This window comes from Amborella trichopoda, chromosome 13 (genome assembly GCF_054954075.1).
Source record: "Amborella trichopoda isolate Santa Cruz 75 chromosome 13, AtrichopodaSantaCruz75HAP2 v2.0, whole genome shotgun sequence".
Lineage (NCBI taxonomy): Eukaryota > Viridiplantae > Streptophyta > Magnoliopsida > Amborellales > Amborellaceae > Amborella > Amborella trichopoda.
Genome location: NC_142348.1, coordinates 40,637,470 through 40,645,298, shown reverse-complemented (window position 1 = coordinate 40,645,298; position 7,829 = coordinate 40,637,470). Strand labels below are relative to the sequence as shown.

Sequence of the window (7,829 nt, the reverse complement as noted above, 5' to 3'; positions counted from 1 at the left end):
AAAATAGGCCATTATTTCAAGTAAGTTAATAGTTCACAAATCCACCTAAAAAAAAGAGATTATACAAAATTAGGCAACCATATTAGAAATTATTGCTTCTTCATTTTTCTCAAATAATGCAACCTTGAGATCGGAGGGTTGAAACCCAACTTCACGGCTAAAAAAAGAAAACAAATAAACAAACAGGAAAAAAAATACTCCAATAATTTGTAAGAAAAAATGACCTAAAAATATACCTAAAAAATAAAAAAGAACAAGAAGTCGTCCAAGACGAAAATGAGAAAAAAGATAAAAATAAACAACAACAAACTACGAGGTAGTGTCTGAGAGCTCGGACTCGGTGATGATTCCATGCAGCTAAGAAAAATATTGGTGTATGACTCGACGGAATTGACCTGCGGTGGCTCAAGTGGTCTTATTGTTGTTAGATCCATCATCTTCCGTGTGGAATGTGGTTGTTCGCTCTCGAAATGATCAGCGCCATTAACCTCGGGATGCATCGCCCTTAGATTCATCAGCTTCGACGTGGCTTCTTGCTCACCCTCCAAATGATGTTCGTTTCTTTGAACCTGCAAGACACCAAATACCGTATTAGGTGATGAAACCCAATAGTAGTCATTGCAAGAATCATGGTCAAAATCATCAACAGAAAAGTGGATGTTGCCGAAAATATTGCCAGAGCAGTAATCTTGGACAGATTGATCCATAGAAAAATGTGTTTGGCTAGAAAGATTGGCGGAGCAAGAATCTTGGCTTGATTCTTGAACCAGATGAGTTTGACCAGAATGATCGCTGGAGCAGAAATCTTTGGCAGATTCTTCACTGGAATAGTGGGTTTTGCCCGAATGATGGCTGGAGCAAGAATCTTGGGCAGATTCCTCAATAGAAAACGGAATTTGGCCGAAAAGATTGCTGGAGCCGGAATCTTTAATGCAGTCCTCCACAGAAAAGTTAGTTTCGCCGGAAAGATCGCTGGGGAAGTTGTTGCCTGAATCAGAAAGGAAGCTACGGTTGTTTTTTTTGCCTGAACCAGAAGCGAAGCAACGGTGTTTCTTGCGTGAACCAAAGGAAAGGAAGCGTGGAAGATGGAGTTTTCTAAATAGAGAGGGAAAGAAGGATTTGAATCTTCTTCCGGTGAAGGGAGAGAAAGAAGGATTCATGGGGTAGCGATGGCTGGGACACTGCTCAGCCATAGTCATGGCGCTCTCTCTCTTTTGGTCCTGAGTTTCAAGAATTCTCTCAGGCGCAGGATATGAACTCTCTCTCTCTCTCTCAAGAATGTAGATTTATAATCTCTCTTTGAATCTCTCTCTCTCCTCTTTCTCGCTTGCAGAAGATAAACGTTACTTTATTACCTCTCCCTCTCCTTTTTCTCGCTTCCTAAATGATAAATCTCTCTCTCTCTCTCTCTCTCTCCTGTTTCTCACTGGCAAAGAGATAAATGCTACCATGTTCGAGTCAAACACGTATGAGATGCTCCCACGGGATCACAATATACCCTTACTCCAACAGATAAAAGACCTATTTGGAATGATTTTGTCATTTTGAAATTTTAGGATGCATCTAAGAATCCTAGTTGATTATTTTAAAAAAATGGATTATGAGTCCATCAACACTACAAAAAATGGACACTATATATTCAATCTTGAAAAATTATTATTTTTGAAACACTAAGAGTGCATCTTGAAAATCGTCTTTTAATTAGGCTATGGGATGAAAGTATTACATACCCCAAAATTTAGGGTTCTAAGAATTCTTAGGGTTCAAATCCCCTGGGATTAGGGTTCTACAATTTGGTAGGTAGCATGCACCATGGAAGCTCACGGATAGGGAGAAATCTTAGAGGGAAGGTAGCTTAAAACTATGAGAATGCAGAAAATTTCAGTAGAATATCTCCTCACTCCAATGCTGTGATTTCAGACTCCCACCACCTCAAGGCCGGGTCCATTGTGACCGCGGCTCAGAGAGCATCGTTATGAATACTTCAATCGCTCGAAATGTTGACCAGAAAGTTGCTCTAATAAGGCCCAAAGGAAGTACATTTTTCGATGGTCGGAATCCCATTTTCCAACCACCTCCCCAATTTCGAAAGTGATCATTTGCCATCTAAATCGATGGTTTTTTTGCTACAAAATGATTGCAACAACTTCTCCTTTGATTCGTGATAAAGAAAATTATCGAAAATAAGAAGAAACAAACTAGATTGAAAATTCAAATTTACAAGTTAATGGTTTTGCTGGATTTTGAAAACAATGACAAACCCTCAACTGAAACTCAATATCAAAACGATCCCCTTGACACGACAAGCGTTTTTACAATGATTGATCACCCGAAAGATTGTTTGAAAATGTCCAAAAGAGCCCCAAATCACAAGGAAAGCAAGATCTAGGCCATCAAGCCATGTCAATAACTTTAGTAGCAGACCTTTGTGCTCCTCTAGCGATCCATCAAATGAAAACCAATACAAAACTATAGGATGATGCTTAAATAACTGAGTAGAGGTCTTGAGATCCACTCTCAGTTACATGGAAACCAGTCACATCACATGTAGGTATTCCTTGTCTATATTGTAGCAAAAAATTGTCACAATATGGTGTTGCAGTTTGGATGAAAAATTTGATTAGCAACAGCATGCATGTGTCAGCAATTTAATGCCAAATTCACTTACCAAGACAATTATCCTGAACTTTGAATTAGTTAAATATGATATACGGTTACATGCGGTATATAAGATAGTTGCATTACAGATTCTGCTCTTCAGCTACTTTACTGCATTAGGCGGTTTCTTTTTATAGGCTATTTCTATCAAGAAAATCTTAAAGACTGTTTTATCTTTTCTTGAAACATTTTGGGTGTGAACGTTTGTCTTAAATCAAATAGATGGTTTGACTAGTGTTTGTAACCTTTGACTCAGACAAGTATCAACAAGACTGGGCCTAGTCTATTAGAAAATAACAGAGACGTTAGAAGCTGGTGGAATTCGGTTTGTTCCTGAGGTTTTTTAATGAGCTCATTCACCCTGTGAGGTGCAAATAGCTCAGGTGACTGGGTCTGACTTGCTGAGTTTTAAAACACTTGTTGTACCTCTCCCCAAACTGAAATCCAATCCATATATCCTAAATTTTAAACAGTTAAGCTCGACCTTGTTATAAAGGGCTTTTAATTTCCATTGACTCCGACAATTGAAGGATACATGATAGAAACATCTGAAAATTTGCAATGTTTTAAAAAACGGTCCGCCTCGTGCCTGGCTTGGCGGCCTAGACCAAAACTCCGAACACCTAGACCCAGGCGACCCCACACGGGCGAATGTACCTGGGCGAGCGCCCAGGCGTGCCCAGGGTTGTAAGGCCTTTTTCGTGTTTTTAAACTTCCTAAAAGCGCAAAATGTGTCATTTTGACCCAAGTATATATAAAAACGTTATGGGATTTTTTTTTAGCCCCCAATAAAAAAGGAAAAACCCTCAATATATAAAAACCCCCAAAGCGAAAAGACTACAGGGCTCCCGAGTTTCTGGGTGCCAGCCTAAGCGCCCGCCTAGACGCTGGCGCTAGGTAGGCCGCCTCGGGGCCGCCTAGCTGTTTTCGAAACCTTGAAAATTGGTTATCCCCGTCTACTGTAAGTAGTGCTAGGTATCCAGTCTTATGAATAAACACTATACAACTCAATGGCAAAAACAGATTTTTAGTTTGGTCCGCTCTTTTTTTGTCTATTATCATATTGTGCTTTTGTCTCCTATTAGCATCTCTGATTTGTTATCATGAATGTCAGGTGTTTGTGAATGACCAATTCCTCAAATGGGACCCCGAGCATCAGATCAAAGTCAGGATTGTCTCAGCTAGAGCATACCATGCTTTATTCATGCACAACATGTATGAAGATAGACATTGAGTTTTCTTTGATCTTTTCTAGTCCTTTTCCTATCCAAAATGGTTATGATTTTGTGAAACAGGAAAGTTTACTATGATCCAAAAGGCTATGGAAATCTGTAGTCCATGGGGGCCAACAACATCCATTGTAGAAGTGGATGGTTATATGGAGAGAGAATGATACCTGCCTTTGTGGTCATATCATGTTCTGATGGGTATCACTCTCTTTTCATTGCCTTCCATCATTGCATTGGAAAGCCATGACCATTTTCTACATTACACTAGATAATAGTTTTATGACATCCAGATTTGGAATTAGAGGGGGTTCAATTGTACCATCACTAATGCACAAAATTGGATCAAAAGCACTTCATGTCCTGGAGAGAAGTCTATAAGTTGACTTTTGACTTATCATTTCAAATGTTCTAAACAGGAAACAAGGATAGGAAATGTAGTCTAACACTATATGTGGGTGGCAGGTGCATTCGACCTAATGCTGAAATGTTAGAGAACTTTGGGACACCAGACTTTACTATATACAATGCGGGGCAGTTCACATGCAACCGATACACCCATTACATGACTTCTTCAACTAGCATTGACCCCAACTTAGCAAGGAAAGAAATGGTGATCCTAGGTACTCAATATGCTAGCGAGACGAAGAAGGGTTTGTTCAGTGTTATGCACTACCTCATGCCTAAGAGAGGAATTCTCTCTCTTCATTCTGGCTGCAATATGGGGAAAGGAGGGGATGTTGCTCTCTTTTTTGGTTTGTCAGGTTAGTGTTTAAGTTACTATTTTTGGATCCGACCTGCTATGTTCCAAAAAAATGTAGGCACTCAAAAGTTTGATCTCCTTTTTTACACGATTATATTCTTTATTATGTATAGGGACTGGTAAGACCACTCTGTCTACCGACCATAACCTCTTTTTGATTGGAGATGATGAACACTGTTGGAGTGACAATGGTGTCTTGAACATAGAAGGTGGTTGTTATGCGAAATGTATTGATCTTTTAAGGGAAAAGGAGCCCGATATTTGGAACGCCATCAAATTTGGAACCGGTATACCTCTTTCTACACATCACATAGTTTCACAGATACACATGCTTGGACCATCTCTCTCTCTCTCACTCACACACACACACACATGCTTACACCCACAAATGATGGTTTGAATTTTATTCATGTTCATTCTTCTTCAGTAACGAAGTATGGCCAGTTTGAGGAAGCAAATATCTTTGGTTTTTTTTGAAGTGCTGGAGAACATTGTGTTCGATGAGCACACTCGAGAGGTTGATTATTCTGACAAATCAGTTACAGGTAAATTCAAAAGCATCTTACAATTTCTAATTTTATTGATTTTTTACCAAAGGGAATTTCTAAAACTTCACCTTTGTATGACTCATTATGTTCACTTTTGAAAGAGAAAAGAGTAAGACTTATGGTTTGGTTTTCGCAGAGAATACCCGAGCTTCTTACCCGATAGAGCACGTCCCCAACGCAAAGATACTTTGTCTGGGACCCCACCCAAAGAATGTTATCCGTTTGGCTTGCGATGCCTTTTGATTTTTACCACCTGTTAGCAAACTCAGCCTTGCACAAACCATGTACCATTTCATCATTGGCTACACGGCTCTGGTATAATTTGAACACTTTATTCCATCGTTATATTAGTTGGGAAATTGATACTTCTGCAGGGAAGTTGCTGCTTCCACTGCATTAGTTTGTGCTATTTCTGGTTTATGATCATTATTTTCTGCCTACTCTCTTTTATTTTCCCATGAGTTGGTGACCTGGTAGAATTTTCATACTAATTTGCTACCTGTCCAACTCAAACAGAAAAGAAAGTTAACTGATTTTGTATAATGGTACAATATGATCTGGCAAAATAGGTAGCTGGAACAGAGGATGGAATAAAGGAGCCAACGGCTACATTCTCTGCTTGCTTTGGGGCTGCCTTCATTATGATTCACCCCACTGAGTATGCCGCCATGCTTGCTGAGAAGATGCAGAAACATGGAGCCACTTGCTGGCTTGTCAACACTGGCTGGTCAGGAGGAAGGTATTCATCTTTGACCAGCTTCCATTTGTTGAATGACTTGAGAAGTCTAATGGTTTATACTCGTTTGTAATTCTCAATATGAAGTTAACTGAGTTTCAAATTGGGATCTAAGGTTCAATTAGAATCAATGCTGATAAAGTTTAGTGTAGGGAATTAATTTTATCTTATTATGCCCTCTCAGTTATCTCTTTTTCCCGCTATAAGAGTTGCGTGCATATCAAGGGGCATATCAAATAAGCATTTAACCCTATTTGCCTATCTATGGAGAAAGCTTTTTTACCCAATATTTGGGTTTTGGGTTTAGAGTCTTAGACCTCAACATGACCCTGTCATCCAAAAATGGAACATGGAACCTCTCTGAGCAAACTGATGCAAAACAGTTAGATTCAGTGTTTCTGTTCAGTATGTCGATTTTCATATAGGCTTTCAGAGCACTTCTATTTAATGGACCAAACTAGGAATTCACTTTTAGCCTGAGAATTGAGACCAAGCACTCTACACTCTGCCCACTGCAATTTGGGCACTGATTATCTGACCCAAACAGCCAACTTTGTGATTATGTTTGCGATGCTTTTTTCTCAAAAGATTCCAACTTTTAAATTTTCCATATACACTAGTCTTATATATACATTATATGCGATAACACGGTTTATATTTGGTAGGAAAGGGTCAAAATAATCCCTAGCCATTAGATGTGAAATCCAACAGCTTCAAGTGCGTCACAAAGTTAAAAAAAAATTTTTGGATTTTGAGCCCTGTCAATGGCACAACCTGTTTGATTTCATACTTAACAACTAAGGGTGATCTCGACCTCCTTGTACTAGAGGTAAAGGTCTTATTGTGTGCTTTTCTTGTTATATTTAGAAGGAATGTGCGTAATTAGAGTTTCTAGAATATGAATTTTCTTCCTATTAGGCTATTTCCTCATAATTCTTGAAAGAAAATTTAGTGTCTTTGGGACATTGTAGTTATTTATATTATTGTGTTGCTTTTTTGCAGCTATGGCTCCGGAAACAGAATCAAGCTGAGCTATACCAGGAAAATTATCGATGCCATACATTCAGGCAGTCTTCTCAATGCAAACTATATCAAAACTGATGTCTTTGGCCTTGAGATCCCCCCTGAAATTGAAGGTGTTCCCTCCGAGATTCTTCAACCTATGAACACTGTAAGTACAACCCACATTTCCTTCTCCCCTTTTCAAAGGTTCAACTTCTTTTGATTTCCTTCTCCCCTTTAAAATGTTCAACTTCTTTTTATTTAATTGAATCATGGTTTCAAATTTGGGTATATTTAGGCTGAGATTTGGTTTCAGCTCAGATTCATACGACTCTTGAGCATTGGTCTCTATAACCCAAGTCTTTCCAACATTTATGCATATTTTTTTTTAATTTGCAGCGACATCTAGTGTGCCTCACATTCTTAACTTGGGCCCACCAATGAATGTCTTTGCAAGGTTACTATAGGAATATATCTAGTATACTTGAAACTTGGGCATTGTAATGAATATCTCTATTTCTTGTGAAATTATCACAATATTGCCAATATTTTCTCAATGTCATCTTGAGAAATTGTTGTATCTTTAAAAGCTGGCGGGTTTGTTCATAAAGAACTTTGAGGTCTTCACTAACTACAAGATTGGAGAGGATAACAGCCTCGCTAAGGAGATCTTGGCAGCAGGTCCCAACTTCTAAAATAATTAGGTGGAAAAAAGAAAATGAAAAAAAAGCGCAGGTGAATAAGCACAAGGAGTTGATGTGTATAATATAGAAGAACAATTTTCTATCTAATTTTTCATGTTAGTTTAGTGTCGAAATTTAGCTTGGTTCCAGTCAATGAAGGCCCCCTTCTTTTCTTATCGTAATTTTATTTTTTCTAAAGTTCTTACTTTTGTG

The 7,829-nt window shown here is 38.6% G+C and overlaps 1 pseudogene across 1 annotated transcript; it reads left to right on the top strand.

Moving 5' to 3' along the window:
• The first annotated feature begins 785 nt into the window (after nt 1-785).
• Nucleotides 786-7,628, top strand: LOC18440156 (phosphoenolpyruvate carboxykinase (ATP) 1-like; annotated as a pseudogene). Its single transcript, XR_016047199.1, has 9 exons — nt 786-950; nt 3,773-3,873; nt 4,350-4,648; nt 4,761-4,934; nt 5,127-5,192; nt 5,332-5,510; nt 5,765-5,934; nt 6,934-7,110; nt 7,484-7,628. The product of XR_016047199.1 is annotated as a phosphoenolpyruvate carboxykinase (ATP) 1-like (transcript).
• Nucleotides 7,629-7,829: the final 201 nt, after the last annotated feature.